The sequence below is a fragment of the Geotrypetes seraphini genome, chromosome 7, assembly GCF_902459505.1.
Source record: "Geotrypetes seraphini chromosome 7, aGeoSer1.1, whole genome shotgun sequence".
NCBI classification, from domain to species: domain Eukaryota; kingdom Metazoa; phylum Chordata; class Amphibia; order Gymnophiona; family Dermophiidae; genus Geotrypetes; species Geotrypetes seraphini.
Genome location: NC_047090.1, coordinates 64,144,672 through 64,159,276, shown reverse-complemented (window position 1 = coordinate 64,159,276; position 14,605 = coordinate 64,144,672). Strand labels below are relative to the sequence as shown.

Here is a 14,605-nt window from a genome sequence, read left to right as displayed (position 1 = left end):
GAGAGGAAGAGACCAGCGCCAGGGTTCCCGTTGTCCCGGCCAAAGAGAGGAGCAGCGTCGGGCCAAGCACAGCAGGGGAAGCGGCGAGAAAGGAAGCAGTAGGCTCGGGGAAGCGGCGAGAGTTCGCTCCGCCCACCCCCACCGCGTCAGAGGCTGCGCCGGACTCCCCCTTAAAAGGGGCGGAGCCAACGGCGCCCAGCCGTTCGGCGCGCGGCGAAGGCGAGCGGTAAAAAGGGACGAGTATCTACTATCAAGAACACCGAGGAGGACTGAACGGTAAGGAAGCGACAAACACAAAAGGTAAGGAAGAGACAGACGCCAAGGGAACAAACCCACACATACAATCAAGGTGAGGTAGAGCGGAGACAGCACACACAAAAGAGACAGCAAGGCAAGCAACATAAGGAAGCAGCAGGAAAGGGACACAAGCACACACAAGGGAAGCAAGAAATGGAAGCCCAAGGAAGTCAGAAGGTGAGCTTTCCGGTCTTCTGTATCGGCTGCAATATGTATGACTACCTCCCTTCGGGGATCCAGGCATACATTTGCAATCGATGCATGGAGATGGATAGCTTGAAATGTCAGGTTAGACTATTGGAAGGAACAGTGATGGAACTCGAAGACAGAATCCGAGCACAGGAGAAGATGCTAGTGGAGTACAGCCCAAACGACGAGGTCAAGGAACTAGAAATGTTCATAGAGGAAGCTCATCAGCATCACGTAGAGATCCCAGGGCTGGAAAACTGTACTCAGGAAACCGATGTGAGGAGAGAAGACACCCATGCAAACACAGAAGAAACCGAAGACGAGGTAGGAGACAACCGCACATCAGGAGGAATAGTGAGAGCACAGGAAGACATCGCCCCACTCAAAGAACAGGAAACAATTTCAAGAGTATCATTGGAGGAAGAAGACTGGCCCTTCTCCAAGGACGTGGACCTACGCCCCCCAAGGAACCCCCGAATAAAGAAGATGGGGATCATCGTAGGCGACTCCATTATACGACATGTGGACAGCCACACCACAGGAGGAAGAGAGGACAGAGTCGTCACCTGTCTGCCTGGAGCAAGAGTGAAGGATGTGACCAACAGGATCTCCAGGATCATAGATGGCGCACGGGGAGAGGACACCGCTGTGCTTATCCACGTGGGAACAAATGATGTGAGCGGGCGGAAGTATGACAGGGAAGAGCTGAAGGGCCAGCTCCGCTCACTCGGAAGACAACTGAAGATCAGGGAGGTGAAGGTGGCCTTCTCTGAGATCCTCCCAGTACCAAGAGCGGATGGAAAGAGACAAGGGGAATTGCAAGTAATCAACGCCTGGATGAGACGATGGTGCGAAGAAGAAGGCTTCGACTTCGTGCGCAACTGGACGGCGTTCTGGGGAAAAAGCAAGTACTACAGAAAGGACGGACTACACCTCAACAAGGAAGGAGCAAGAGTTTTGGCAGGCAACATGAAGAAGGCAATCGAGAAGGCTTTAAACTGAAAGATAGGGGAAAGCCGACAGTCGACCACCGGTCGATGGCACGGATAGCAGGATGCCCCGACGAAGAAGCCAAGGAAAACTACTCCTACACAAGAGAAGACGACCTCACAGCCAATAAGGGAGAAAAAGCAGGAAGGGACAATTCAGACACAGGAGGGGACGACCACACAGCAAACAAGGGTGATAACACAGGAGCAGTAAAGGATACCGTAATTGAAACTACAGGGACGGCCAAGAGTAGAAGGTCCAAAAAGGTAACACGAAGGGAACTTAGATGTATGTATACGAATGCTAGAAGTCTAGGTAACAAAATGGGGGAACTAGAGACAATAGCAAGACATGACATATTGGATATCATTGGCATAACAGAAACATGGTGGAATGAAGAAAACAAATGGGACACAGTACTACAGGGATACAAGCTGTATAGAAGAGATCGAGTAGGGCAGAAAGGTGGAGGTATTGCTCTATATGTTAAGGAGGGAATAGATTCTGTTGAAATGGTTACAACAGAAATTAAAGAGAAGCTTGAGTCACTCTGGATCAAGATTCCTGGTCAATATGGCGCAGATAACAAAATTGGCCTTTACTATCGTCCCCCAGGACAGGCGGAGGAAACTGACTCAGAAATGATGGAGGAAATCAAACAAGAATGCAAGACAGGCAATATAATTATATTGGGAGACTTCAATTTCCCAGGGATAGACTGGAAACTAGCAAGTCATGGTTCCACTGGGAACGAGTGATCACAATGTAATCAACTTTAAACTTGACATTGGGAAAGGGAAACATGCCAAAACCTTAACCACCACCTTGAACTTTAAAAAGGGTAAATACGATCGCATGAGAGCCATGGTAGAAAAACGACTCGAAAAGAAGGTGGACAAACTTGAAACGGTAGATCAGGCATGGTCCCTACTGAAAAATACTATCACAGAAGCACAAGATCTCTACATTCCGAGGATTTCCAAAGATCGGAGATCAAAGAGCAAAAGAGAACTGGCATGGCTTACCAAACAGGTGAAGGAAGCCATAAAAGAAAAGAAGGACTCTTTCAAAAAATGGAAATGCATAAAGACAACCGAAGCCTGGAACAAACATAAAGATGATCAGAAGAAATGTCACAAGGCGGTGAGGGATGCCAAACAGGAATATGAGGAAAAAATAGCCCAGGAGGCCAAAAACATCAAGCCCTTCTTTAGATACATGAAAGGGAAAAAACCTGCAAAAGAGGCAGTGGGACCCTTGGACGACCAGGGTAGAAAAGGGTACATCAAGGAAGATAAACAAATCGCAGACAAACTAAATTCCTTCTTTGCATCCGTCTTTACGAAGGAGGACACCTCAACAATACCTGAAGCGGAGAAAGTGTTTGCAGGAGAAATAGAAGACAGCCTCACCACAGTTGAAGTGGACTTAGACCAGATATACTATCAGATCGACAAACTTAAAAGTGACAAATCCCCTGGACCGGATGGAATTCACCCGAGAGTCTTAAAGGAATTGAAGGTTGAAATCGGAGAGTTATTGCAAAAACTTGCAAACCTGACAATCAGAACTGGACAGATACCGGACGACTGGAGGATAGCGAACGTCACCCCAATTTTCAAAAAAGGATCGAGAGGGGAACCGGGCAACTATAGACCTGTGAGTCTTACGTCTGTCCCCGGCAAGATGGTTGAAGCACTGATCAAGGATAGCATGGTCCGGCACTTGGACGCACACGACTTGATGAAACCCAGTCAACATGGATTCAGGAAAGGGAAATCATGTTTGACGAATTTACTCCAATTTTTTGAGACCGTGAACGAGCAAATTGATAGTGGGAAGCCGGTGGACATAATATACTTGGACTTCCAGAAAGCGTTCGACAAAGTTCCACACGAAAGACTTCTCAGGAAACTACAAAGCCATGGCATAGAGGGGGATTTACAAAGATGGATAAGCAAATGGCTGGAAAACCAAAAGCAGAGAGTGGGCATAAATGGGAAGTTCTCCGACTGGGAGAAAGTGACTAGTGGTGTACCCCAGGGCTCGGTACTTGGGCCGATCCTTTTTAATATTTATATCAATGACCTGGAGGAAGGAACATCCAGTGAGATCATCAAGTTTGCAGACGATACAAAACTATGCCGGGCGATCAGATCGCAGGAGGATAGAGAGAAACTCCAGAGCGACTTGTGTCGGTTAGAAACATGGGCGGAGAAATGGCAGATGAAGTTCAATGTGGAGAAATGCAAGGTAATGCATTTAGGCAATAAGAATAAGGAATACGAGTATACAATGTCAGATGCAACTCTGGGGAAGAGTGAACAAGAAAAGGACCTGGGTGTACTGATAGATAGGACCCTGAAGCCGTCGGCACAATGCGCGGCAGCGGCAAAGAAGGCAAATAGAATGTTGGGCATGATAAAGAAAGGAATCTCGAGTAGATCGGAGAAAGTTATAATGCCGCTTTATAGGGCAATGGTCAGACCACACTTGGAATACTGCGTCCAACATTGGTCTCCCTACCTAAAGAAGGATATAAAACTGCTGGAGAGGGTGCAGAGACGAGCAACAAAACTGGTGAAGGGTATGGAGAAACTGGAATACGAGGACAGACTTATAACACTAGGATTGTTCTCCCTTGAGAAAAGGAGACTGCGTGGGGATATGATCGAGACCTTCAAAATACTGAAAGGAATAGACAAAATAGAGCAGAGAAGATTATTTACATTGTCCAATTTGACACGGACTAGAGGACATGTAATGAAGCTAAGGGGGGACAGGTTCAGGACTAATGTCAGGAAGTTCGGCTTCACTCAGAGAGTGGTTGACACCTGGAATGCCCTCCCAGATGAGATTATTGCGGAATCGACCGTCCTAGGCTTCAAGAGCAAACTAGATGCATATCTCCTTAAGAGAGGCATATAAGGATATGGTGGACTATAAATTACGACAGGTGTACACCTGGCAGGGCCTCCGCGTGTGCGGATCGCCGGACTTGATGGACCGAAGGTCTGATCCGGAGATGGCAGTTCTTATGTTCTTATGTTCTTAACCTTTTCTAAAAGAAAATCTAAATATCCTTTTCATGGATAGTTGCTCAAAACAAAAATCTCATATCAAGTTTCAAGTTTAATAGTTTTTTTGATTAATCGCTTAATCATATTTCTGAGCGATGAACAGTTTAAAATTACATATATAGACTGTGAACTGAAAAAACCCCCACACCAAAATATTCTTTGTTGTATCTTCCACAGAACTTGGCCGATTCTTATGAAATTTAATGTGCTGTGTCCTGAATGTAGTTGATGTAAAATTTGTAAATTTTCCCACTACACCACAACACTACCTTATGAAAATGAATTGTGAACAGAATAAAAACACACCAAAAGGATTTATGGCCTATCTTGCAGAAAAATGTCAAAAAGTAATGTTTCAATTAAGCAGATGTTTGAAGTGCGGATCGCACTTCAAACATCTGCTTAATTGAAACATTACTTTTTTACATTTTTCTGCAAGATAGGCCATAAATCCTTTTGGTGTGTTTTTATTCTGTTCACAATTCATTTGCACTAAGGCACGCCCTCAGCCTTGGCCGCCACTGATCTATGGACAGAGATGAAGCGCTGTTTAAAGTCTTCAATGTCAGATATCGCTATCTGGTAAATGCGTTTTCTGTATCAGCCTCCAGATCTGGTAATCAACTGGGATTAAGTCTGGTGAATTCGCAAGCCAAGGTCTGGACCAATGAAGTCTGGGGATTCCTGATGTAGCAGTTCTACAGTGTTCTTTGCCCAATGTGCTAGGGCGTTTTCCTGTTGGAAGATAAAGTAGTCTCCTTGCGACAGATTGCTGACAATAGCTTCTGCATTATTAGGATGTCCTGGTAGTATGTTATTGATCTTAACCCCAGGATCAATAAGGAACAAATATGTGAATCCAAGTTTTGAGATTGCAACCGAGACCATGATTGATTGGCCCATAGTAGGCGGGTGGCATTAACTTCATGCTTCAGTGTTGTTGAAGGCAACATACAGGCGATCATTCTCTGTGTTAATCTGTGGAGCTACTGTAAATATATTTTCATCTGTAAACCAGATTAAGATGATGCTGTGCTTTGGGTATTTGGTCAAAAGCTGCGTGTGCCTTTGTTGTGGAAAGTTAACTCTTGGGCACAATGCTTTTAAAGACATGTTAATTTCAAATTGTCGTGAATTATCCTAACCACAGGTGTCTGGTTTATTCCTGCTTCTATTTATTTAGTTAGTTAGTTTTATATCCTGTCCTCCCCAGAGAGCTCAGAATGGATTACAAGGTAACATACATACATAATAATAAGACAAAATGAGTTACAAAATACTTGGTCAATACAGGTTACAGTGATATTTGTATAATACAGTTAGTTCATCATAATTTAGCAAATACAGATAAATTTTTCAATATACAGCTAGTCCGTCATAAATTTGAATTCACAGAGAGAAGATAGTTCAACATACAATTTGTTTATCCTGAGTTAGCCTTCATAGAGAGAATTAAGATCAACATATGAGGAATACTTATTCTTGGGAATTACAGACTGGATGGTCATTTAAACTGAAGAAGGAAGATAGGTGGGTTGGATGCTCTGATAGTCTGTTAATAATGTTGAGATGCAGAAGGAGCTGGAATCTAGGTACTTTACTATACAGATACTGACAGAGAATTAGGTGAAGAGGTAAGTTTTTATTGTTTTCCTAAAGCTCAAAAGCCCTTTGAGGGATCTTATATGTAAAGGCAGTTGATTCCAGTATTTTGATAAGAATTGAGAATAGAAACAGCATCTGGCACTTTCTAGTCAGAGTCCATGACCAGGGGGTATTTGTAGATGTGTTTCCTCCTGGGAGCAGAGTGGTCTGTTTGGGACATAAGGTGGAACCTTGGGTAATATGTAGCAGGGCGCCATGTTATGCAGAGACTTGTACGCTAGTACTAAGCCTTTGAAGATGCAGCGTTTGGCTATGGGTAGCCAGTGGACTGATGTTAGTGCTTGGGATATGGGGTCATGGATGTGAAGGTTCTTAAGAAGACTATTGCTTTGTTTTGTACATTGAGGAATAGTGGCTCATGGCCAGCGGAGGGCGATGTCTATGGGATGGGAATGGAATGGACGTCAGGACATGATGGTGCAGTATTTTGTGGAGTTTTTCTACAAAATGCCTGCTTTTCGTATGATGCTGGGTAACTCTAGTTAGATACAAGCATGTGTGTTAGCTAAGGCCACGCCCAATAGAAGCATACGAAAAGTTGGTGAATAAAAAGCTGAATATGGATGTAGCCAAGGCCAGAAAAACACACTACAGATTAACATTAAGGAAAAGCATAATAATATTATTTTTATGTATTTGCTATTAAGCTAGATCATAGAGGAAATCAGGATATACATGAACTCCATCTCTGTTTTTCTATGTCTTCTGCTTGGCTTTACTCCATTTTGTGTTCAGCCTATATCCCTAGTCTTTGTTCAGGTTTTTCCCGCTTTTAGTCTCGTGGTCTAATTGATACCAAATGGGCTTGAGCTGAGTATACTGGGCATAATAGAGAAAGTTTTCTTGCATTAAATATGAATGAAATACATGTTATGTATGGAAGGGGCCCCGACCGAACGGACGAATGAATGGATATATGAAAGATATATATGAAAGAATTTGTACTTAAAGTGAAATGTTTTATATAAGGAACACTAAGGAAAAATCTTAAGGTAACATCTGGAAATAATTAGAGTCAAACTGCTGTACCAGTTTCCAGCTTAGGAAGGGGGGCATTGGAAGCCCACTTAGGACTTTGTAGGTGTAACATGAAGCTGTCAGGTTTCAGGGAGAGGGGGAAACAGCTCCTCCTTCTCCTTAACTGTGCTGACAGGGAGAGCCGAGAATTTCTCAAAACTTTTTAACAAATGTAGGTTCTCTTAATATACCTTTTTGAAAAGGACAAAAAGAATATTGGATATGTAATAAAATGTTCATGTATATTCAAGGATGAATGTAAACAAACAAATATGATTTCTGAAACTTTTAAACATGTAAAGGAATTTTCTTTGTCTAAATTTCAGGACAGCCTCTCTTAGTGGATTGGCTGACAGCCAATGTTGTCAAACTGGACTGAAGGTATATATTGTGAAGCAATGCATTATCGGGTTGAGATCGTTATCAGAAGGCCAGCATTTTGGCAACTATAACGACCTCCCGCTAACTCAACTAGCCTTTTGAGTTCCATGATGGAAAAATTAAAGAAATAAATAATTATTTTGGTAAACCTTGCGTTATGTGTCATTTCCATGTTTTTGTTATTTGCACACCTTGAGTGAAAGCTAGCAGCTTAATTGGCAACTGCAGCTTAATGAGTGCACTGGCGTCCAATTACCCATGCTCAACATGCTGAAGATTTTTTGCTGTCAGTCTATTGAATAGTGCATTGCAGTATTCCATGCGGGAGAGAATGAAGGCATAGAGCAGTTGGGTAAAGTCAGGTTCAGAGAAGTAGTTTCTTCTTTTCTGGAGTTGTCAGAGATAGTAGAATGAAGAAGAGACCACTTGTGAGATATGGTTGGTAAGTGATAGGTGGGAATCAAGGAATACCCCTAAGTTGTGTGCTTGGTCTTTGGCGGTGATGGTAGTTGATTCCCAGAGAAGGGCAGGTGTAGGAGCAGTGCTCTTTGTGGATCCAAAGGAGATCTGTTTTGGAAACATTTAGTTATAATTTGTTTGTGGACATCCAGTTTTTGATTTCTGAGAGACAGTTATGAAGTTTCATAATCTGGGTGTTGTGGTTCTCTTCTAGTGGAAGATATACAGTGGTGCCTCACACAACGAACTTAATCCGTTCCAGGAGCAAGTTTGTTATGTGAAACGTTCGTTGTGTGAAACGCGTTTTCCCATAAGAATACCTGTAAAACAAAATAATTCGTTCTGCAGCCCTACATTTCCCTCCCTCCACCTCACCTCACATGCAGAGCCTGCCAGCCTTCTCCCTCACCCAGCCGCACGATCTCAAAAAGCTGTGCACGCGCAGCTGCTGGAGTTGATCAATGTTCTCCTCTCCTGCAACTTCCGGTTTCCGGTTGCGTCAGAGGAGAAGATTGAACAACAGAGCATGCGCGCATGTGCTGCTCTTTGAAAGTGTGTGGCTGGCCGAAAAAGAAAGCCGGAAAACTCGGCATCTGAGGTAAGGTGGAGGGAGATGATGGAACACTGCATTATTAGAAAGCGGCGAGAGTAGTTCCGCCCCCCCTGGGCCCCTCGGGCGACTTCGTTGTGTGAAACGAAGTTCGTTATAGGGAGCAAGACAAAAAGTTCGTTATGCGCAGCGTTCGCTGTGTGAGGCGTCCGTTATGCGAGGCACCACTGTAGTTGGATGTCATCGGCAAAGGAGTGAATCTGGATTTGGTGCTTGTGGGCTATATCCAGGACAGGTGTAATGCAAAGATTAAATAGAAGGGATAGTAGAACCCCTTGTGGCACACTGTACTTGATTGGTTTTGGCTTTGGTAGGGTAGAGTCAAGCAGTAAGCATTGGGATTTGTTACATATCCTATAGCAACAATTCATTTTCACAAGGTAGTGTTGTGGTGTGGTGGGAAATATTTACAATATTTTACATCAACTTCATTCAGGAAATGATACACTAAATTTCATAAGAATCAGCCAAGTTCTGTGGCAGATATGACAAAAACATTTTGGTGCTTTTTTTTCTGTTCACAGTGTATATATGTATGTGTGTGTGTGTCATAGGCGTCGGCAGGGCCGGATTAATCAATAGGCCCAGTAGGCACGTGCCTAGGGCCCGAAACTGTGAGGAAGGCCTGTTGAAGGAGGACAACTCACCTTGCTATTTTTTTTAAATAGCAACGGTCCCCCCAGCAATGGCAACAGGCCCCCCTGCAGCAACAACAACTGCCCCCCCCCCCCTGGCAGCAACAACAACGCGGCTGGATCTATTACTGGAAGGTCCTGCGATGACTGCTTCTGCCGGTCCATCCCCTCTGATGTCACTTACTTGCTCTGGAAGAAGTGATGTCGGAGAGGGATGCACCGGCAGAAGCAGTCATCGCGGGACTTTCCTGTAATAGATTCGGCTGCATTGCTGTTGATGCGGGGAGCCTGTTGCTGTTGCTGCAGGTGGGGGGCCCGTTGCTGCAGGGGGGCCCGTTGCTGGTGCTGCAGGGGGGGCTCCCGTTGCCATGGGGGGGGGAGGTAACCCGTTGCGGGCAGAGCCAGCAGCTGCAATGTTTGGAGGGGGAGGGAGAAAGGAGCATGGAAAGGTGGTGGAGGGAGAAAAAGGGTGCAGGGTAGTGTGGAAGGAGAGAAAGGGGCTGATGGAATTGGTGTGCAGAGGAAGGGGAGAGATATAAAGGGAAGGGTTGGAAGGATGGTATGGAAGGGTTGTGAGAAGGATGGTATGGAAGGGTGGTGGAGGAAGAGAAAGGGGGCAGGGTAGTGTTGAAGAAGAGAAAGGGGCTGATGGAATTGGTGTGCAGGGGAAGAGGAGAGATATAAGGGGAAGGATACTAGATGGAATTGGGTTGAAGGGAAAGAAAGGGGACAGATGTTGATGGAATTGGGGTGCAAGGAAAGGAGAGAGAGACATAAGGCGGAAGGATCCTGGATGGAATTGGGTTGGAGGGAGAGAAGGGGGGGCAGATGCTGATGGAAGTGGGAGGAAGGGCAAGGAGAGAATGAAATGCCTGACCATGGGAGTGTGGGAGAGGGAAGGAGAGGAGAGAGATGCCAGACCATTGGAGGAGGGAATAAAAGATGATGGATGCCACACCAATGGGGGGGGGGGAGAAGAGATGGATGGGAGAGGCATACAATTTCTGGAAGAGGCACAGAAGGACGGAAGAGAGTGACAAGAAGATGAGGAGAGCTGAAACCAGAGAAGACAAAGGTAGAAAAAAAATTTCTATTTATTTTTTTGCTTTAGGGGACTTGCATCTTATGTGGTGTTGCATTGTATGCAGAGTCCAGCTTCTTGGTGGTTTTATTTAACCTTTGTCTACGTATTTCTATTTCATCCTCCCTTTTACACAACTGTAGAGCACTTTTTAGCGCTGGCCGTGGCTAAAAACCATACTACAGTTTTGTAAAAGGGGGAAAGGTTAGTTTGTGATCACATATTCCATACTAGGCAAAGGTGTTTTCTGTGTATGAAAGACATGGTTTTTTTGTTAGCGTTAACTAGCCTTGTTTGGCGAAATGCATCAGGCAAGGTTCTTGGGAGCACCTTAAATTAACCTGATTTGAATCTGCTTATTTTTCTGCCAATATTCTTTTGTTTCATGTTGGATTCTTTGGTGGACTGCTTGCCTTGTTGTTTCGTTGCAAGTTAACATACATGGAGTGGAACGTACTAGAGAAGTTACAAATTTGCTTGTTTATACATAGTAACATAGTAGATGATGGCAGATAAAGACCCGAATGGTCCATCCAGTCTGCCCAACCTGATTCAATTTAATTTTTTTTTTTAATTTTTTCTTCTTAGCTATTTCTGGGCAAGAATCCAAAGCTCTACCCGGTACTGTGCTTGGGTTCCAACTGCCGAAATCTCCATCAAAACCTACTGCAACCCATCTACACCCTCCCAGCCATTGAAGCGCTCTCCAGCCCATCCTCCCCCAAACGGCCATATACAAACCGTGCAAGTCTACCCAGTACTGGCCTTAGTTCAATATTTAATATTATTTTCTGATTCTAGATCCTCTGTGTTCATCCCACGCTTCTTTGAACATATGGGATACAGTTGGTTGATGTAGAGTGAGGAAGTTGAGAGGCTTGTAAACTTGGTTATTAATAAAGACTTATATTTTGGATAATATTACTGCTTTACAAATATTTGAACACTTTTATATATGCATGGAAAGGGTTCAGAGTTAAAGTCCTGGGTAAGTAGATGGGAAGGGAAGGAAGGGGGATTTGTTCAGAGATGTTTGGGGGTTGCATAGAAGAAAAACTGTGCACTGGTATGCTAATCTTTGTTTGTTTTGAATTAAAAAAAAAAAAATACAAGTGGAAAATAAAGAAGTAAATAAGAAAACAGATAAATGGGGCATGGGCGGGGCAGAGCCAGGGAGGCCCAGTGTACTTGGGTGCCTAGGGGCCCTCGAAGAATTAATCCTGCCTTGGGCGTCGGAATGGGGGTGGCTCCAGGGCCAGCGTTAGGGAGGGAGCAAAGCAATGCAGCATTCACAACTCGCTGCTCCTGCTTGCTTCAGGCCTTCCTCGCTGCCGAATCCCACCTACTTTCTGTTTTTGCGAAGGCAGGACCCGGCCGCGAGGAAGGCCCGAAGCAAGCAGGAGCAGCAAGTTGTGAATGCTGCACTGCTGATGGCTGTGTGAGACAGGACAGGAAAGGGGGAAGAAATGCTGCTACACCCAAATGGTAGAAAGAGGGAGAAGGAAGACCAGAGGGGGAAGGGGAGGGAGGAACAGGGTAGGGAAGAGAAATGCTGCTGCTGCACCCAATTGGGGAGAAAAAGGGAGAAGAAGAAGGGAGAGGAGAGGAATGAGAGATGCCAAATCCATGGAAGGGAGGGAAAGAAAGAAAGAAAGAAAGAAAGGAGATACCAGACTATGGAGGGGAGGGAGAGATGCCAGACTGGGGAAAGGAAGAAGGGAGGAAGAGAAAGGAAGGATAGGAGATGTCAGATAATGGATGGGGAGATGGAAGGAAAAGAGAGAGATGCTAGGGCATGGGGGGAGGAAGGGAAAATAAGGAGACAAATGCCAGACCAGAGGGAAAGGAGGTGCCAGAGCATGGAGGGAGAGGGAGAGAGATGCCAGGGCATGGGGGGAGGGAAGAAGATAGAGATGCCAGACCATGGGTTGGAGTGGAAAGGAGAAGAGAGAGATGCCACAACATAGGGGAGGGGATGGAGACAGAAAAATGGAGAGGGGGTGAAGCTGAAATGAATCATGTACAAAGGAGAGAAGGGGCACAGGATATACAGTTTATTGAAGGGGCATAGAAAGAGGGAAGATGCCATGTGGAAGAGAGAGAGGGTGGATACTAGATGGAAGGAACAAAGAGAGAGGGCAGATGTTGCATGGAAGAGAGGACAAATGCTGTATAGAAAGAAGAGAGTGAAGAGAAGATGATTAAAGCAGAAATGACAAAAGGTAGAAAGAAATTTTTTTGTTGCTTTAAGTAGAACTATGTAGTTTTGTAACTGTATTGATAAAAGTTTATAAATAGGAAATGGAAATAAGGCAAATTTGAGGGGACTAAACCCCTTTCCTCAGGTCAGGACACCATAACAGTATACTGTACTGACGAAAGATTTGGCTTCTGAAAGCTAATTGACAAATGGATTAGTCCAATAAAATTGTATTTTATTTCTCACATTTGTTTTATTTCTATTTGTTAATTTGTAAAGTGGTGATTGTTATGTATCAGATTTTTCAAATTTACATCTACTGTCTTCATATTTTGCACAGTATTAGGGGACGTGTTATTGTTTCTGTGATGTTACATCGTATGCAGAGTCTTGCATCTTAGGGTTTCATTTTTATATATTAGTACTTTTAGTTTGTGGTCCTGTTTGCGTAGGGGTTTTTATTTGTGTTCTGCATGTGGTAGGAATGAATGTTGAGAAGCATACAGTGTGCTTTGTGTAGTTTGATTTTGTGTTGTTAATAAGATTATATGAAAATGAATGGAAAAAATGGTATTACAATTAGTACTATTATGGGGGTGGGGTCTGGGGCAGAGCTTTCAGCACCACCCCCCCAAAAAAAAAAAAAGCATTCCACTGCCTATAGTGCAGGGATCTCAAAGTCCCTCCTTGAGGGCCGCAATCCAGTCGGGTTTTCAGGATTTCCCCAATGAATATGCATTGAAAGCAATGCATGCACATAGATCTCTTGCATATTCATTGGGGAAATCCTGAAAACCTGACTGGATTGCGGCCCTCAAGGAGGGACTTTGAGACCCCTGCTATAGTGTGTGTTTCATTACACACCAACCCATACAATGCCCCACCCTTATCCTTCACTAAACAAAAGAGCAGATCAGTCCAATAGAAAGAAGTCTGATTTATTAAACCAGTCACCAGAGGTGGCCACATTTTCCCCACAGGCTGCATCAGAGGTAACAACTGTAGGGAAAGAACATCAAAACACGCCCCTGTTAGTAATAATTTCTTCCTCAAAAATGGCAGCAATTGTTCCTCACAAACAAGGACCTACCTACAAATGGGTGTATACAAATCAGATTCCTCCTTTAGTTTCTCTAAGAAAATCAGACTGCAGTGACAGGGGTGGACCAGCTTGTTTAGTTAACTAACTAGCCTACCTTATTTCTCCCTGTTCTTAATTTGCATTATTATCCTTTATAAAGCTTCTCTATCCCTTGCTTTACGCTGCCCTTTTCTTGATTTGTTTCCTCCTCATTGCCTCGCTGTTTTCTTAATTTCACTTCCTCTCAATTACTATTGCACGCCCCTGATAGCAAGTGGAAAAGGAGAAAGCGAGCCTGCAGAAGTTCTGAACCAGAGCAAAAAAAAAAAATTAATAACCCAACCAAACATAAAACAGGCTAAAGAAAAACAATGGAGGGCGGGGCTTAGGCGTAGGGGTTAGCGAAAGAGATTCGGGCTGATCCCGCGGGGAAGGGGATGGAAGGCTCAGGTAACGGCTCGGAGCGGGGGATGAGGAAGAATCAGGTGAAGGGGGCGTGGCGAGTCAGGTGAAGGGGGCGTGGCTGGAGAGAGCTCAGGCAAGGGCTGAGGCTCAGGTGGAGACGCCTCGCCCTGTGGCCACGATCGAACTGATTAACGCGCTGACTCGAAAGGCGGAAAACACGGAACAAAACAATACATCCAGTTCGCAAGTGACGCTGCTGTAAGTCGGTCGCTGCCTTTTCTTTAATAAACGCACATCTCTTCGAAAAGCATATCCCTAAGGGAATCATGATTTTCTTTTCTTTCTGTAGGGCAGCTGTCGCTTTAGGGCAAAGAGAAAAGGTAACAATGTTATGGTCTCGTACTTGTTTTCTGCTCTAAGATGTAACTACATTAAGGAGGGGAAGAAATGATTGTTAATGAAATAATTATGCAGTTAATGTGTTTTTGTGCAGCTTTTCTGATAAGATCATTTGT

General features: G+C 44.3%; 1 protein-coding gene across 1 annotated transcript in view; it reads right to left on the bottom strand.

The window, feature by feature from the left end:
- The window catches only part of TTLL1 (tubulin tyrosine ligase like 1), a 155,178-nt gene extending 141,452 nt beyond the window's left edge, over window positions 1–13,726 (bottom strand). Inside the window, exon 1 of the mRNA XM_033952517.1 lies at window positions 13,695–13,726. The gene's annotated coding sequence lies outside the window, so the exon portion shown is untranslated. The remainder of the gene's footprint in view (window positions 1–13,694) is intronic.
- Between the last annotated feature and the right edge of the window lie 879 nt (window positions 13,727–14,605).